Raw genomic sequence first — 19,955 nt, 5'->3', positions numbered from 1 at the left:
CCTGGAAGAGCCTAATTATAATAACACATGTGTAAATTAAGGTCTCTTTGGTTCTAAAATTCTAGAATTATACTGAGCACAGTAAAAACTCCTTAATTCAGACCACTTGTTCCAAGTTTCTAATTATTTCATTTGGATTAAGCTAAAGTTCATTTTGCTTCAGCAAAATTTTATTATGTATAGCTCAAATTAAAAAGGAGCAGAGGAATTATTTAAAACAAGGTATTAATTTAATGTGTTAATCTAAAATTATTTTATCTATTTATTAAAAATGTATGACCCAGGGAACTTCACTTAGATAGAATGAATAAGCTTTATACTCTTTTTCCAACAAATTATTTACTAATCTTATCCATGGGTCAGGCTTTGTGCTAAGTAACCAGAACATAGAAACTTAGAATAAATCAAATATGGTATGGTACTGTATGTTAATTTAAAAAATAAAAATGCAATGTAAGAAATACCTTGGAGTGTTGGATTTTTGCCACCCCCATATGTATGTGTGTGTATATATAATATAAAACAATAAATATAATATATTCACATTCACATAATGGGCTTTTCCCTCAAGCAGCATAGAGACTGGTGGGGGAGTGAGACAAGTATATGAATGATTACACTGCTGAGATAGAGGTGTATGCATGGTGTGTTACCAAGCATAGAAGAGGAGTATCTCAGTCACTCTAAGGATGGGGTCCAGTAAGACTTCCTGGGAATAACAGGGGTTGAGGTTTAAGGATGAATCTAGGTGACTAGTTGGAGAGGAGACAGCACCCCAGGCAACAATAAATAATTCAGTGGGACTGGAGCCCACGTGGCAGAAATAATGGGAAGTACAGTCATTTCTCATTATCATAGTAGTTATGTTCTATGAACTTATTGCCAATACTGAATTAGTGAACACCAAAATATTCCTCCTTAGGCTGAGGTTCCTGGGAGCCTCTGGTCACAACATGTTTGTCAAAACCCTGTTGGTGTGATATAGGTTCATTTGCCAACATCTTTGTAAAAGAAGGCAGTCCCAATCAGCATTGAACACCTGCTCTTCCACATAACCTTTTCCTGTATGACACCCAGCAGGTGTTTTAAAAATTCTTCCACAGTTGCCAAATTTGAAGAGGCTGCCTCACCTGCAAGTTTAAAGCTTTTCACACCATATCACCTTTTGAAATGTGTGAGCCAGCCAGCACTAGTGGAGAAGGGTTTAATATTTTCCTGGCCATAAATTTCTTTGGCTTTCCTCACAATAACACTGCTCATTATGCTTTTTCAAATCAGTTGTCATTTCATGAATCCACAAATTTAGCCATTTTTCCGTTTTTTCCATAGCTTCATCACACGCTATGCAGTAGTTCCTGCTTACACACAGGGAATAGGTTCCAAGACCCCAGTGGATGCCTGCAACAGCAGGTAATACTGAACCCTATATATACTGTTTTTTCCTACACATACATAGCTATGATGAGGTTTAATTTATAAATTAGACACAGTAAGAGGTTAATAACAATAGCTAATAATAAAATAAAACAATTATAAAAATACACTGTGATAAAACATATGTGAGTGTGTTCACGTGTTTCAGGGGATCCCTTGCTAAAGTCTTCATACAGGCTAAATGCTTTCTGGAACAACACGTTGCTATCAACCGGAACGCGTTTTCCATTCAAGTCTTCCACCCACAAATTTAATGCTTCTTCCATCTTAACTAAGCGCTTACTATACAACGTGGCCATGACTTTTGCAGTTTGAGGTGGAACAAAAAAATTAGCATGAATTTCTTTTCCCTTCTTTACAATTTCACAGATAGAAGATTAGTTCTTACTGTAGATCTTAGCAACCTCAGCATGTGATTTTTTTTTTTCTTTCCTTATTAAGCATCACTACGCTTGTGCTTTGGGGCCATTAGCAAGTAAAATAAGTATCACATGAACATAAGCACTGTGTTACCATGACAGGCGACCTGATAACTGAGCTGGCTCTTAAGTGACTAACAGGCAGAGAGTGTCTACAGCGTGGAGATGCTGGACAAAAGGATGAATCATATCCTGGGAGGGATAAAGCAGAACGGCGAGAAATTTCATCACGCTACTCACAGCAGCCCATGATTTACCACTTGTGAATTGTTTATATCTGGAAATTTAATGTTTTTGGACCTTGGTTGCAGCAGAATTGGTGGAAACAGCAGAAAGCGAAACTTCGGATAAGGGGTGACGACAGTAGATGTTACTTTAGCGCTTTCTGGAGTGGCTTCATCTACAGATGAGTGAATTTCCTCTTCCTTTTCCCAGATGTACTATATTGTTCATTAACACTGAATCACAACCAACAGTACTGTAGCTCAGAGGTGTCCAAACTGCGGCCCGCGGGCTAACTGTGGCCCGCAATCCATTTTTTATTGGCCCGCAGCAAATTCCCAAAATATATTTAGTTTACTTAAATAAACCAGGTGAGGCAATACATACTTCACCTTGAGTGAGTGGCCTGGCTGTTTGTGTATTTTACCGCATATGGCCCTTGGTAAAAAACGTTGAAAAAAGTTTGGACACCCCTGCGTGTAGCTGATGTGAGACAAGCTGAATGAAGCTCATTGAACACGCGTCTGTTCTCCATAAGGCACGTCACAGCCTTCTTACATTTAGGAACGCTAGGCAGCACTTCAGCACTATGTTTGGGGGCCATTTTAAACAGTGAAGCCACCAACACAAAGTACACAAATATGAAAAATGTGGCACTAAGTAGACCATGAAAAGAACACATGTTTACAGTGTGAGCTGAAATGATAGCAGAGCGTGACCTTGTTGGATTGTTCTCATTGGATGAGTCAATTTTCCCCCCTCTCTGCACATGTCTGTGAATAACTGCAAAAGCACCAAGAGTATTGATTTGGGGGTTACAAACTAATGTTAGCAAGTCTGTAAATTCACAGATAAGGGATCTGCAAGTAATGAAGACCAACTGTAACACTAGAAAAGCAGATAGAGGCTTGTTACTAAGTGGGAAAGCTTGCTCTTGTCCCCAGAGTGATGCATTGCCACTGAAGGGTTTTTAACAAGAGGGCGATATGATCTGTGGACTTTTTCTAAATGTAAAGCTTGGTTTGAAGAGAGGAAGAGTGGAGCTGGGCTAGAAGATGGCTGTCTCCAAGTGAGGGGAAGGAGAATGAAGTAAGCCAGGGGCAGAGATTTGAGGGGAAGCTGAACTGCATGCCACTTGAGTCCACATCCGGTTGGATTGGGTTGCACATGAGTGGTGAGGGAGGAAGTGAAGATAACTGCCAGGTTTCTGGCTTCTGCAAAAGAGTGATGCAGGGTGGTGGGTGACAGCTACAGCCTTGGAGTCTGAGATGCTTGAGTTTAAATCCAAACCACTGCTCATTGGCAATGTAGCCTTAGACATGTTCCTTACCCTCTCTAAGCTTCAGTTTTTTTACCTCCAGTATACAGATTCTATATAATGGAAAAATAACACTTCTCAGAGTTACTTTGAGATTTAAATAAGTGTTGCTGCCTTTCACTTAAATAAGGAAAATAGGAAAAGAAGCAGCATCGGGGGTTGGAGGGAGAAGGAGCAGAGTCTGTTGGACACGATAAGTTGGACGTGCCTGTGGACATCCACGAACAGTATCCAGTCGCCATCTGATATGCTCCCAGAAGGCCGGGAGCAGAGCAGTGTGGGTGGAGACACACAGATGTGGACATTATCAGCAGGCAGGTGGCTGCTACAACCATGAAGAGTGGGTGGTGCCAGCAGCAAAGGTGAAAGGCGTTGTTGCCTGAGGAATTCCAACATTTAAGAGGCTGGGTACCTGAAACTAATTTAAAAAAAAAGAGAGGGTCTGGCATGGAGACCAAGAAAGCAAGAGGAGGAGGAAAACCAGGAGAGTGTGGGACGAGAATTCCCAGAGAGAAAGGGCTGAATTGGTGTTCTGAAAGCACCAGCTGAAAGTCAGAACTATTGAACTGAAATGGAACCAAGAGATCTTTTAATCTAATCCCCTTGTCTATCTCGACTGAGATTCAGACTGAGGTGAAGTGAGTTGCTGAGGCCACACGGTGATTTCATAGCAGGCTACCCTAATTCCTAAGGAGTAACAATGTACATTTCTCTAGCAAATATTCTAAACTTAAAATTTTTCCTTTTAAGTCACATAGGACTTTTTCCCAATTTGACAAAATTAGTGAGTTATTATTGAGGTGTGAGAACACCTACTAACTAACCTTTTCATGTACTAAGATGCTATATAGTCAACAAAACTGGGCCTCTTAGATCTATCTATAGAGTACACTTAATAAACCATGCTCTAAAATCTTTTAAAACAACTGGAGTCATAACTCATGTTAAAAATAAGACAACAGACCCAAATGGAGTCACTTATACTAAACTCCACATCACCAGATTGAGACTGAATTAGTTTCGGCTCTCCCAGAAATGGAATCTTAAACCAGTCAATCAGGGATCTCCTGGTCAGCACTGGTTAGGTAAGCTGCCTGACAGACCCTGAAGGATAGTAACCTTGCAATAACCCAGCAGAGTTTCTGCCTGGTATAACTCCCTTGTTCCCGCTCCCTTCTGCCTATAAAGTTTCTCATTTTGTACAGCTCCTCTGAGCTCCTTTTTATCTGCTACACTGGATGTTGCCTGATTCATGAATTCCTAAATAAAGCCAATAAGATCTTTAAATTTACTCAGTTGAATTTTATTTTTTAACACTCATCAAACTATATATTTCAATTTTAATGTATGTAAATTATACCTCAATAAAAGTTCGTTTTAAAACAGAGCAAATGAAAAGTTTAGCTGTTTCAACTAAAAAGTAATTACTTTCTAAGTTATTTTGTATACGAAGACCTAAGGGATAGAAATATTTGCATATTTGGAACTTGATCCTTCTTATAGCTTTGAGGAAACCACTTATGCCTGCCTCATTCTGTCTTGTTTTCCGTCACTATGAGACAGGAATAATGTTGCCTTGTAAGACTGCTCATGGATTATTAATATATGCAAAATTCTTGGATGAAAGTATTAAATACTTGATAAATATTGTCTGGTAAATATTATTTAACTACAGTTATAAATAATGACATTTTTAGAGCCAAGATGGAATTATAAATTATAGCCCATTGGAAAAATATACAAATATACGCATATAGATACCAGTAGGAAAAGAAAACCACAATTATCAATGAACAAAGAGATAAAATATCACTTTTACATAAAATTATTTTGATTAATCAATATAATAAAAATTGTATGACTGATCTTTTTTCACTTAATTGTGTAATGTCATTTGGTCTCTACCCAACTCAGATAAAATTGAACTGATGTAAATAGCCGGAAACTATAACAACCGCTGGTTTTTTTCTAATGAATAAAGAAAATAAATGATGAAATTATCCTGAAGTTCAGCCATTTTATTTATTCAAAATTAACTTCTGCTTCAGGAATCCAGGAGTATGCAGTGATAGAGCTTTGCATTTCTAGAGGAAACATTGCTATAAATCAAATTTGTCAGTCTCAGCATGATTGATACTTGGGGCAGCTGGATAATTCTTTGTACATTGTAGGGTGTGTAGCAGCATCCCCGGACTCTGCCCACTAGGTGCTAATAGCAGCCCTTACCCCAGTTTGTGACAACCAAAAAGTATCTCTAGACATTGCCAAATGTCCCCTGGCGGGCAAAATTGCCCCCACTTGAGAACCACCCCTACAGTAGCATTTCTGTGCATGAGTGGGCCCACCTTTACATGTCCTGGGGGCACAGGTCCATGGATGGCAGTGAGACTGAGTTCCAAACGGGCATTTCCTCAATGTTGGGCTGATGCAGCAGACTCCAGATGCTTGGACACCCCCTCTCCCCCAGCCAGGAAGAAGTAGAGGTGCAGTAGGGGCTGTTTGCATGGCACCTTGGATAGTTGGGGTTATAGGCAAGTCTTGTTTGCTCACGGCCCTGCCCAGGCCCACAGGACCCAGGACTCATCTCCCTACACTCTGCGGCTAGGACAGCCTTTTGTTTTTTCCTCAGTTCTCCAAAATAATTATCTAAAAAGTTTTCTTTATCATTAATTATGTTATAAACATGTTGACATTTTGCCAAACAAAACCTAATAAAAGATCTTTGAGTTTTCTATTTTCATACATAAAAACTTGAAAGCTACAGACTAGAGGAAAGAATGTATAGAGAAACATAAAGAAAGGGACATCATAAAGGAGGAAGGGATCTTAGAGCTGAGCTTCTAGCACTGTCACACTAGCCACATTTCAAGATCTCAGTCACTGCATGTGGCCAGTGACCGCCATATTGAACTGCACAGCCATGGAACACTTCTGTCACCACAGGAAGTTCTACCAGACAGTGTTGTCTCAGAGAACACCTAAGTCACAGGCCTTATTTTATAGATGAGTAACTAAGTCATAGGAGATGTATAAAATAACCTAGCTAACAAGAGACTCTGAGCTCGTGGCAGAACCAACTGGAAACCAGACCAGTTAAATTCACCTCCTGTGTTGTTTCTCCCATACGCTGCCTCACACTGTAGGCCCGAACTTCGAATACCACATGAGGTTTTGGCCACTGTAGCTTAAAAATGGGATCAGAGGTGGGGAAAGCAATTCCAAATAATTAGGAGGATGAATCAACTCTAAATAAAATTTTAATCCAGTTCAATAACCATATGTTACACACTTGCCGTGTACTAGGAACTTGACTTTAGATACAAAGTTTAGAAAAGAAAAGAAAACAAAAAACAATCCTGTCCTAGTGAGTGATACAGAATGAAAGCCACTCATTTTCAATACCAGGTAGTCATAGCAAAGATAAGGGTGAGCACAGGACCCAGCCTGGGGTGGGAGGGGTGGGGAAGGTGTGGTTTAGGGCACTCTTGCTAGAGGAGATAGCATCAGAATAAAGACTGGGGAAGGTACTCTGGAAGGAAGGAGCCGCTTGCCCAAGACACAAATGAGCAAACAAGGTGGTGGTCTGGGTGAGTTCCATGATTCTTTGACTTCAGTTCCACTCACCTGCTAACAGAACCCACATCTACATCTGAGGACAGACTACTGCCTCTGCCCACTGCCCACTCCCACGTGGCAGTCCTCCTGAAGTGGCATGTCTGGTGGGCCTTCCCTGCACATGCACCCACTCCCACCCCACAGCTTCCCCTCAGTGGCTTTTCATCCTCTATGTCTACTTTGCTCAACGGTGCTCCTACCCATGCAGGCAAAGCTTCTCTGGGGGACTGAGAACCGGCCTCCATCCCTCTCTCTCACACATGCACTCTACTATCATTAAGCTCTATTCCTTTTCTTCAAAAGTTCTAGAACCTGCTCCATCCCCCTTACCATCTTTGTTCCAGCTCCCACCATCTCTCTCTCTTTTTAAAAAAGTGAGACTTAATTCTCATACCAAAATATTCATCCTTCTAAAGTATGCAATTCATTAGTTTTTAGCATATTCACAAGGTTGTACAATCATCACCACTATCTAATTCCAGAACATTTCCATCACCCCCAAAAAAGTCCCATAGCCATTGTCAACACAAGAATGTCTAAACCTGTAGAAAAATTTTATAAGAGTTTGTTAGACTTTATTTAAGTCAAACAAAGGATGCAAGATCTCAACAGACTGTGAAAAAATGCTTCCCAGAATAAGAGTTATCACTTTCTTTTATACATGTGGAATTAAGGAAGGAATGCAGGGAAGATTACACGAACTGGAAGACAGCAAGGCAAGGAAATCTCTAAGCCTGGGTTATAGGATCATTCACAGAGTCATGTGCTCTTTGAGGGCAGTTACAGTTCCCAGGGGTCTGAAAAGTAGACATTTCAAGTGTGTGTTAGCCCAGATGCACAAAAATAATGGACAGGGCTTGCTTAAGATAAACTTCTTATTGTCCTGGGGCACGACTACCCACCGTGACCTGCCCAGTTAGGAATTTATGGTCGGATCACCCTGTGAGGTGACTTTGTGTTAGATTTATTACAGAGCCCTTTTTTGTCCACACCATTAGCTGTCACTCCCCATTCCCCCTCCTTGCCCCATTCCTCCTCCCTAATCTACTTGATGTCTCTGTAGATTTCCCTATTCTGGGCATTTTGTATAATGGAGTCATATAATAATACATGACCTTTTGTGACTGGCTTCTGTCACTCAGCATAATTCTTCCAAAGTTCATCCATCGTGTAGCACGTATCACTATCAGTACTTCACTCCTTTTCATGGCCGAATAATATTCCACTGTACGGCTATCCCACATTTTGCATATCCGTTTACCAGTTGATGGGCATTAGAGTTCTTTCTACTTTCTGGCTACTATGAATAGTGCTGCTGTGCACATCCCTGTACAAGTTTTTGCGTGGACATAAGATTTCTGTTCTATTGGGTATCCCATCATCTCTCAATCAGACAGTGAATGAACTTGGCAGTTTTCCCTGCCTCTAGGCTTATCTTCTCAATCCACTCTCGAATCTAAAATTAGAGTCTTTTAAACATGCAAATCTTCTAAGTGAGTCCATCAGATCATGCTGAGCGTGTACTTAAATCTTTCAATAACTTTCCACGGCACTGGAAAAAAATGCAAAATCACAAAATGCCTAATCTCTTTAACCTCATCTCGCAAGCTGGGCTGGGGGCAATTGGAAACAGCCTATTGTCTCACCCCACTTGCTTTTAGGTAAAGTGAGGTTACAGGGCCACCATGCATGAGCAGTTGCCATTGGTAATAATAACGTTTGTTTCTATCTTGTCCCCCAGCCATCTGCCTGAGGCACAACCTGGAGGGACAGGCTGCCCTGCTGCAGATGCTCATTCCTCTCCTAGGCCCATTTAAAGACTCCAGTCACGAGATCCAGACTGTTAGAGCTTACAGGGACCTTGGGGAGCATCCAGTCCGGTGATTTCCGAGCTGCGATGTGGGAGCCCCAGGCTGGGGAATGAAGGTCTTGAACTGAGTGGGCAGGGCTCAGTAGGATGTGTTTCCTGCTGCTTTTCATCCAAACACAACTTTTATCTGCTCAAAGGAGAAACACGGATTTCAAAACGAATTGATGTAATCCAACCCTCGTCACTTATAGATGCTGAAACCGAGGCTAAAGCAAGCAGAGCTCGTACTCCTCCAAGCTGGAGTCAGGAAGCTGCTCCCACCCCACAAGTGTCCCAGTGGCCCTGCTTCCCCATGATGTGTGGAGAGACAAGCAGTGCCGTCAGCCTACTTAAGGAACTCTCAAGTAGGAAATGGAACAGTTAAAGAGCAGGACAAATGCTACAGAGACAACAAGATGGCAAGCATTAAATCAAAGGTAAAAATAGAACAGGGCTGCCTCTTGGGGCCTGGGGGCAGAGGTGCAGGAAGAGAAATCATCCCACTAATGACTTGCCAGGCCCAGCAGGATCAGGCAGGAACTGCTGCCTCCAGAAATGTCATCACCGATGGAGAAGACGTTAAGTCATGTGACCAGGCTTTAAAGAAAGTTTGGGGTAGGGGGTCCCAGAAACAAACTTAAAGGGGAAGGAAAAGAAAGATGGTGCATGAATGTAACTGGAGGAGATTGGAAGGCGAGAGGTTGAGCTGTCATCCTCTGTTCCCATCCCTCTCAGCTCCGGACCCGGCCTGAGAGCAGCAGCTGTTGGAATCCAGCCGCAATTTTTCAAACCAATTAGGGAGACGTGTTGCTATCCCAGGAGGGAGTGTTGTCTGACTCTCCTGAGTCAGCAGGCTCAGACCAGGGCTTTGGGGGATGAGATCTGAAGGCTGTAATTGATCACTCCAGAGTTAAACATAAAAAGTAGCAGCTACTCTTTTGGCTTTAAACTGCTGTGAGGGGTGGGGTGTCTCTTTTCAACAGAAGTTTTCCATCAGAGGTGCCGGAGAGTGGCTTCCCTGCTGGTTTATCTATTTAGACACGCAGCATATTTTCCTTTTCATTTACACTGTCTCCTGCACAGTCCTCCTGTCCTGAATGCATCAATTAGCCGTCCCATTTGACAGAAGTAAGTTACATCTGGCAGGACAATATTGCTATTCAAAACAAAGAAGCCCAAATCTTTCTGGCTGAGAAACGTCGCAAGGACTGTGTGCTCTCTTTTAAACTTGAAACAGTCGCTCAGTGAAGACAATTGAGTGAAAAGATAGTAGTGAAATAAAGCAGAGAAAATGAGCCAAACTATCCCTTTTGGTCATTCTACAATCTTTAGACCAAAGGCTGGCTGGCTGTTCACTGTTTAATTTTCCTCCAGTTTGTCTGGCATTATGTAGATGTTTCCGGTGGGGAGGGGGAAGCCCTGATTTAACTTTGAACTTGAGATTCGAATAGGAAGGTCTGGGCTTGCACGGTTGGGAAGGAAAATGAAGTCAGAGCATCCACTGTCCTTAGGAGTCATCACCAGACTGCTCTCTCTTATAAAATATAGAAGCCAAAACTAATTTTTCTGCTTTTTTATAAAACTAGGATAGTAACAAAATCATCACTGACTATAATTTATGAAAACACATAGCTCAAAACAATGTAACCCATATAAACATGGGACTTCAATATGGCCCAGTCCTTGCATGGTGTCACCTTCCAAGAAATAGCTTGATATAAAAGTAAGGTTGAAAATAGTCCAAATCTGTATTTAGTCTCTTGAAGGAACTTTAAAGAAGAAACATTTTTTTCATAAGACACAGTAAGACATCTATAAAATGTTGTATTTCTTCATCTCTCTCTTTTCCCCCTCATCCCTCACAGTTTCCACCACAGCTCCCCAAGACCCTACTTCTGACACCCTCACATGTCTGATGCCAAGACCACATGTCTCCTCTTGCTCCTTCCTTCATCTCTTCTTAGCTCTTTATTTGATCCATAAATTTATTGTTTCTGGATTCTATGGTTTTCTTATTTTATTTTCTTATCACAGAAGTTCTGCACAAAGTAGATCCCAGGAGCCAGGAAATGATCTAACAAGACGGTGTGAGGTGGGAGGAAGAGAGGGGAGGAAGAAGGGTTCAAAGGTGTATGCGTACAATTTTGCGTTTCTCCCTTGTTTGATCTTTGTGGGCCTCTGCCAGGAGGGGAAACATTTTTATTGTGCCTCCCAGAGGGGCTTTGCCTCAGTCCTAACCCCACTTCTGTCTTTTCTCCTTCCAACTAATCAGGATTCCCCTAAAACCTCTGAAGACACACCCTATGGAGTTCTAACAATGTCTCACTTTGCAGACCAGGGAGCAAAGACACTTTATCATACAGACTTAATTTCTCCTTCCTCCGGGGTCTCTGTGTCTAGCAAGATGGCAGAAAACTGCACTCATGTCATTTCCTTCACAGGGGCCTTCAGCCACTAAGTGAACAATGCTGTCATAACTGGAGCTAAAGTGAGGGCATCTCCAATCCCTGAAAACCTGGAGGGGTCACTGGATTGGGGCCATCCATTCTGGGACTTGTCTCGCCCATTCTTTCCCACATAAACCACAATAAAGGCTCTTGCCAACAGTTCCTCCCTCTCCTGCCCCTGACCAACACTGGCACTTCTTCATGTGGCCCTCCATTGCATAGCATGCCCTCTCCTCATGGGAACTGTGAGTAATAAACTATCTTTTCAATGGTCATTATGTCCTGATCTGTTGCTCTAAGTATACCTCAGCTTTTTTTATTAATACATTTTTTTTTTAATAGCTGGGAAATCTCTCACCCCAATACCAGTGTCAGGAGGTGAACTTCACGAGGGTGGAGCTTGCTTGGCTCACTCCAGGATCTCTAAGTACACCCTGGTGCCTAGATCTGACCTTTGTTTGTTGGACTTGTTCCAGGAAGGTGGCCAGAGTTTCTTCCTTTTCTCCCTCAGCCCTGATTAGCTTAGACAAGAGTAAGAATTAAGCCTTTCTGGTTTATGATCAAATATAAGATTGATTAGGCATTTTTGGTTCTCAACTCTCCTACACTGACCTGACCTAATCACTTCTGATTTTGCAAACTTGGCTCTAGTATCACCCTGATGGAGGGAACATTTTAGCAGCCTGCCAATCTGAATACAAACACAAAGTAGTCTTTCCTTTTTATTGACACATAATTATGAATCCGATTTATAAGCTGCTGCTACTCTGCAATATGTTTTATCCTCTCTCCTAGGCAACGAGGAAGTGAGAGTTTCCACCTCCAAAGCAGGAATTTTAGTGACAGTAAGTCAGCAAATAATCCCTAAAGATGAACCTCATGTACTCATACAGGCAATGAATCTCTCTTCTTCAACGATCATCATCCTTGCCCCATTTCAGCGGTGTGCTCTCATCGTGACTCAACAGGCTGGTTGTATACTGCTATGTAAAGATGAATGGAATGTGTTCCATGTGAAAGAACAAGGTAAAAACCTCAGTAATCTGACTGATAAGGACTTCAAAGTAGTCGTTAAGATGCTCACTGAACTCAGAAGAATGGATGAACATAGTGAGAACTTTAACAAAAAGATAGAAAATATAAGAAAGCACCAAACATAAGTTACAGAATGAAAGAGTACAATAGCTGAACTGAACAATACACTAGAGGGGTTCAACATCAGACCAGATGAAGTAGAAGAATGGATCAGTAACCTGAAAGACAGGGCAGTGGAGATCACGCAAACAGAGAAGCAAAAATAAAAAGATTTTTAAAAATTAAAGTTAGCTTAAGGGACCTATGGGAAAACATCAATGTATAACATCTACATTATAGGGATTTCCGGAGAAGAGGTAGAAAACTTATTTGAAGAAATAATGACTGAAAACTTCCCTAACCTAGGGAAGGAAATAGACATCCAGCTCCAGGAAGCAGAGTTCCAAACAAGATGAACCCAAAGAAATCCACACAGAGACAAATTGTAATTAAAATGTCAAAAGTTAATGATAAAAAGACAATCTTAGAGGCAGCAAGAGAAAAACAACTAGTTATATACAAGGGAACCTGCATAAGACTATCAGCTGATTTTTCAGCAGAACATTTTCAGGCCAGAATATAGACAAAGTGCGGAAAGGAAAAAAACTTCCAATCAAGAACACTCTGCTTGGCAAGATTATCATTCAGAATTGAAGCAGATAGTTTTCCAGACAAGCAAATGTTAAAAGAATCCATCATCATTAAACTGGTCTGACAAGAAATGTTAAAAGGACTTAAGCTGAAAAGAAAAGGTAATAACTAGTAACAAGAAAATATATGAAAGTAAAAACCTCACTGATAAAAGCAAATATATAATAATAATAATAATAATAATAATAATAATATATATGTGGGTTAACCACATATAAAGCCAATTTGAAGGTTAAAAGACAAAAGCAGTAAGATTAACTATAACTATAATAATTACTTAAGAGATACACAAAAGAAAACACCCAAAATGTGACATCAAAAACAGAACATGTGGAGTAGAGGAGTAAAAATGAAGTTTTTAGAACACGTTCAAACTTAAGATGCTATCAACTGAAAATAGACTGATATATATATATATTCACCAAAAAAGTGTATACACATTCTAAGAAAGGAAAAAAATTTATTAAAATTGTAATAAAATGAATGACGTTAGCATTCATTTGATTAACACCATCTTTTGAGCAAACATCGTACTACACATTGCTACTGTAATTCAATTCAACTTCGAAAAGTAATACATAGATAACATCTCTTAAAATGTGTATATATTTTTTGGCACCCTGGTGTGTGTGTGTGTGTGTGTGTGTGTGTGTGTGTGTGTGTGCTATGCTGATGGTAACCATTTTGAGCAAGTGGTTATGTTACCATCAGCATAATTTTTTTTTTTTTTTTTTTTTTTGTGGCAACCAAAACTCAAAAAGGGAGAGAGTAGAGGCCTGAACCGGAATATGGGAATGGAGAAAGTAAGCGTGCTGAAGAAAATGGAATACTCTAAATATCAAACTTTCCTTTAGCATAATTTTAATACAGTTTTTTCCTTTCTTAAAATGTGTATACATTTTTTGGCACCCTCTGTATATACAATGGGTGTGCAAAAAATGTGTACACATTTTAAGAGATGTTATCTATGCTCAAGTAGTAGTTTGCCATAATCAGAAGTGTCTGCACGCTAATGCACCTCTTATAATTGCAGAAGTCAAACATGACTTGTATTCATCTTTTGTTATTGGTATATATTGAGTGTTACAATTTTAATACAGTTTGTTTCCTTTCTTAAGATGTGTATACATATTTTTGGCATCGTGTGTGTGTGTGCGCGCGTGCGTGTATTAGGTGAACCTCAGATAGCCTTAAAGCAAAATCGAAAATAAATACACAAAATACAACAAGAAAAGGATTTAAACATAATACTAAAAAAACAACTCTCCAAATCACAAAGAAACAGAAGAAAGAAACAGACAGGAACTATAAAAACAGCCAGAAATCAACCAACAAAATGGCAGTAATTTTATCAATAATTGCTTTAAATATAAATGGTCTAAATTCTCCAATCAAAAGACAAAAAATGGCCAAATGGATTTAAAAAAAAAAAAAAAGAGAGACCCAGCTATATGTTACCTACAAGAGACTCACTTTAAATCTAAGGACACACACAGACTGAAAGTAAAAGAACAGAAAAAGGTATTCCATAGAAATGAAAATGAAAAGAAAGCTTGTGTAGCTATACTTATATCAGACAAAATAGACTTTAAAACAAAGACTGTAATAAAAGATAAAGAAGGGCATTACCAATCCCCATCAAAATCCCAATGGCATATTTTAAAGAAATAGAACAAAAAATCAGATTTGTTTGGAACCACAAAAGACCCCGAATAGCCAAAGCAATCTTAAGGAAAAAGAACAATAATGGAGGTATCACACTTCCTGACTTTGGCTTGTACTACAGGGCTACAATAATCAAAACAGCATGGTATAGGCAGAAAAACAGACACATAGACCAATGGAATAGAATTGAGAACCCAGAAATAAAACCACATAAATATGGACAGATAATTTTTGACAAAGAAGCTAAAAACATACAATGGAGCAAAGACAGCCTCTTCAATAAATGGTGCTGGGAGAATTGGATAGCCACGTGCAAAAGAATGAAACTGGACTGCTATTTGTCACCGTGTACCAAAGTTAATTCAAAATGGATCAAAGACTTAAGCATAAGACCTGACACAATAAACTGCATAGAAGAAAACATAGGTACTAAACTTATGGACCTTGGGTTCAAAGAGCATTTTATGAACTTGACTCCAAAGGCAATGGAAGTAAAAGCTAAAATAAACGAATGGGACTATATGAAACTTAAAAGCTTCTGCACAGCAAAAGAAACCATTGACAAAATAAAGGGGTCAATCCTACAAGAGGATATAACATTTGTAAATATTTATGCACCCAACATAGGAGCACCAAAGTATATAACGCAAATATTAACAGAACTAAAAGAGAAATTGACAGCAATACAATGGGAGTAGAGAACTTTAATTAATACCCCATTTACATCAATAGATAGACCATCCAGGCAGAAAATCAATAAGGAAACATTGGATTTAAATGACATGTTAGACCAGATGGATTCAATTAATATATACAGACAGTCCATCCAAAATAAAAAGAATATACATTCTTCTCTAATACACTGAAGAGGTTTCTACACATTCCTTTGTCTTTCTGGTGTTTGTCCCAATCCATAATTGTTTGTATCTGATCTACTTGTCTCTGGAGCTCTATAAAGCTAATAATATGGCAGTGAAGATGCATTCTTGGATTGGACCTAGAGTGCTTATTTTAATCCAAGATATAGCTGAGCACCATATTTTAGATCGTAAACCTCACGTGGTTTACGCCTTAAAATGTTACCCACATAAATCTGAAAGTCACATGACCCTGTCTTGGTAAAGATGTCATAGTCAAAGCATCAACAATTTGACTGGCAAATATAACAAAAAAGCAATTTAAATTTTATTTGGGTTGTGAGTACATGTTTATCATTTTTTTCTTATTATATAGTATCAAATATCACAAAGTAGAAAGAGTTCTGGGTACACTGGAGTCTTGTTGAGTGGCTCTGTGCTCTGGAGAAAGTAGTGAAAGTACTCTGCTCCCTCCACCAAGAGATCCCCATTAGAGTCAGAAGGTTCCTAAAAACTCAGTCAGCATTAATCTCCTTAGATAATTTTCTACAATGTATGCGCTTAATAAATTCTGGGTGATAGAATGCCCTTGATAAGCTCAATATCTCTTAGTCTCAATGTCTATTAACGTATTTCATATTCCGTTGAGGTTATGAGTATCTGTATTTAAGATTGGTGTGGAATATAGATTATAGACTAAAATTTTAGTGACGAATTTTGATGATTCTGCAAGAACTTTTCCACATGATCACTCTTTTCCATGGCAATCTTGGCTCAGCAGAAAGACAGGCTGTATTTTGTATTTCCACTTTGTATTTGTATTGACCCTTTGTATTTCCAGTAATGTATTCCGTGTTGTCCATCATGGACCCCTACTTTACCTCATTCTATTTTACTTTACATTATATTTTACTAATCATTCCCACATGGACAATGATTCAAGGAGGCAGGTAGCAGCCCACAGGAGGGCAGGTGTATGCGAGTAATATGTATCTCAAGGGAGGAGAGCAATTGCTTAAAAGACGGTAAATAATAGCCTGAATGGGACAATAAGAAGGGAAAGATAGCCAATAGTCCTTTTGAGCTCATGGAATGTAGGAATAAGTGTGAGAGAATTAGCAGGACTTGCTACAGAGGACTGCAAGGGAAGCCACACCCTCATGGGGAGCAAGGAGGTAGAGCATCCTACAGGCAGAAAATTAGAAATGGAGTGAAGAAAAGGGGTTTCAATTATAATGTAAGGAATATTTGAGAGGGCTTGCTGCAAAGAAAGGTTTAAAGAGAAGACAGCATTGGGAGGAAGAGCAGTGGAGCAGTGAAGATCTCATGGGTATCACCCTTGTTAGGCAGGCCTGATATTTGTCTGGACACCAGACCTTCACCTCCATCTCTGGCTTCAAGGGCAGTGTTTTTCTGAAGTGAGAACCTACATCTTCCTCTCCAGAAACAACATGGAGCCCCTACCATTGCCCAAAATGAGAATTTGAGGATAGGATCCCCCTTCAGGCCTAAAGAAAAGTGAGGCACTTGCCCTCAGAGACCCAATCCCCAGGAGCACAAACTTGGCACCTAGGTAGGCTAATGTACACGATGTGCTGTGACTGAGAGTCCCTTGCATCCTGCTGACCCCACAAAACCATCCCCTGTCAACAGAGCACAAGAGCTGAGATTGTAGTCTTTACAATACATAGAACCTGACTCCTAGTAGCCATAGAACCTTCAACAGGTAAATTATTGGTGATTCTTGCACTCAGTTTCTTCATCTGTAACATGGGAAAAATACTAGCTTATTATAATAGTACAAAGTGTTTTTGAATAAGAACCTAATTTGGATCTCTTTTCCAAAAAGAAAAATTTGGGCAGTGGCAATCTTCTAGAATGTGGAAGTGTTGGCCTTCCAGCCATGGACATCCAAACTCTGCATTAATAAGCACTCTGAGGTTGGATGTCAAGGAAGATGGCAAAGAGAAACACAAGGAATTCGTATCCCCTCATAGACAACAATTGCACTGACAGAATCTCTGTAACTGTGTTGGAACTCTGACATCTACTAAAGGCTTGCAACATCTTGAATGTAAATTGTGATTGAGTTTGATCAATTTTAGTTCTCCATATAGTAGCATTCTACACCCACCAGCCCTGTGGCAAGTGCACAAGTGCCAGAAGCAGGTTGCACAAAGATTGCAGGAGCCAGGATAGGCAAGAAGAACCCAATTCTCTAAATAAAGGGGATCTGTGCTATGGTCACTGATGGTGGCTTCTGATTACAAAGGTGCAGGCAGACATGGTCAGCATTGTTGCAACCTTTATTGCCACTGTTACAAACCCTGCCTTCTCCAGCTGAAGCAACTTCCAAGGGATTTAAAAAACTGGCATTTGTTTTTGGATCCTGTTTTTCACCCTTCATATTTTCTTTTTTCTCCTTTTGGGAGCCAGACATTTAAGGACTAGGACATTCAAAAGCAACCACACATACAGAGGAATCTAGACAGGCACAGAACATGCCCAGAGAAAGATGCAGACTCAGAAACACCTGAGAAGACCTTAAGTTTACACTTCAGGTTGATCTCCAGCACAGAGGTACTGTACAATAATAATTTTAAAACAAAAATCAGCTAGGGGGATAAAATATATGGTGATGGAAGGAGAACTGACTCTGGGTGGTGAACACACAATGGGATTTATAGATGATGTAATACAGAATTGTACACCTGAAATCTATGTAATTTCACTAACAATTGTCACCCCAATAAATTAAAAAAAAAATCAGCTAGGGGGATAATCTGAGTTCTAGAGTTAACACATTATAAGATTCAAATGTCCAGTTTTCAACAACAACAAAAAAATCACAAGGCATATAAAGAAACAGGAAAGAATGGCACACTCAAAGTAAAAAAAAAAAAAAAAAAAAAATCAATAGAAACTGTCCCTGAGAAAGACCAAATAGCACACTTATTAGACAGATACTTTAAAATAACTCTCTTGAAGATGTTCAAAAAGCTAAAAGAAGATGTAGACAGAATCAAGAAAATTATGTATGAACAAAACGGAAATACCAGTGAAGAGATAGAAAACATATAAAGGAACAAAAAAGAAATTCTGGAGCTGAAAAGTATAACTAAAACGAAAAATTCATTGAAGTGATTTAAAATCAGATTTGAACAAGCAGAAGAAAGAATCAGTGACCTTGAAAATAGGACAATAGAAATTCTTGAGTCTGAGGAAAAACAACAACAAAAAGATTGAAGAAAAGTGAATAGAACCTAAAGGACCTGTGGGACACGATCAAGTGGACCAATATATACATTGTAGGCATCCCAGAAGAAGATAAAAACAGAGAGAGAGAGAGAGAGAGAGAGAGAGAGAGAGAGAGAAAGAAAGAGAGAGAGGCAAAGAGATTATTCGAAGAAATAATGGTTGAAAATTCCCCAAATTTGGTAAAGACATGAAAGTAAACTTCTAAGAAGCTTAATGAACTCCAAGCTAGAAAAACTCAAAGAGACCCACACCAAGACATATCAGAATCAAACTATCAAAAGCCAAAGAACATAGATAGGATATTGAAAACTGCAAGAAGGAAGTGACTCATCACATGCAAGGGATTACCAATAAGATTGCCAATAGATTTTTTATTAGAAAACATGGGGGCCAGAAGGCAGTGCGTTGACATATTCAGGATACTGAAGGAAAAAAAAGCTGTAAAACCAAGCGTCCTATAGCCAACAAAATTGTCCTTTATAAATGAGGGAGAAATTAAAGACATTCTCAGATAAACAAAGCTGAGGGATATTGCTACCACTAGACCTGACCTGCAAGAAATACTAAAGGGAGTCCTTCGGGTTGAAATGTAAGGTCACTAGACAGCCACTCAAAGCCATATGAAAAAATAAAGATCTCTAGAAAAGGTAAATACATGGAACCCTAATTCATTAACAGTTCCACAGAACACAGAACTAAGGAAAGAGGAATGGCTGACTACAGGGTAAAGCTTCTGGTTTCAGCCTCAGGGCCAATGATGCAGAGGAGAGGCATGAGGAGAGAGGGATAGGGGAACAGAGGAGGAAGAGAAGGGGAAAGAAAGCAAGAGAGGAGAGAGAGAGAAAGAGAGAAGGAAGGAGAGAGAAGACAGAGATAAGAAGGGTTGGGGAGAGGACACTCACTGGGGAATAAGTAGCAACAGAACTTTGGGAGAGATAGAAGTAGCAGATTTTTAGAATACTGTGGGGAGGACGCTGCTCTTAAATTTGGGGCAGTCATCTAAGCAGAGAAGGGCGCTTACTACAAATAGTATTAAATGCTCTAACATAATAAAGCAACATTCATTAAGAAATTAGACATTGAGCCAGAATCCCTGGGAAATTATGTATAACACTTTTAGTACTGGTCCCAAGTTAACTGTAGCGA

The 19,955-nt window shown here is 39.7% G+C and overlaps 1 long non-coding RNA gene across 1 annotated transcript in view; it reads right to left on the bottom strand.

Moving 5' to 3' along the window:
• The window catches only part of LOC141572158 (uncharacterized), an 84,723-nt gene that overhangs the window by 32,987 nt on the left and 31,781 nt on the right, over positions 1 to 19,955 (bottom strand). The window lies entirely within an intron of this gene.

The sequence above is a fragment of the Rhinolophus sinicus genome, linkage group LG06 (genome assembly GCF_036562045.2).
Source record: "Rhinolophus sinicus isolate RSC01 linkage group LG06, ASM3656204v1, whole genome shotgun sequence".
In the NCBI taxonomy this organism is placed as follows: Eukaryota; Metazoa; Chordata; class Mammalia; order Chiroptera; family Rhinolophidae; genus Rhinolophus; species Rhinolophus sinicus.
This window is presented reverse-complemented; position numbering and strand designations above follow the sequence as displayed.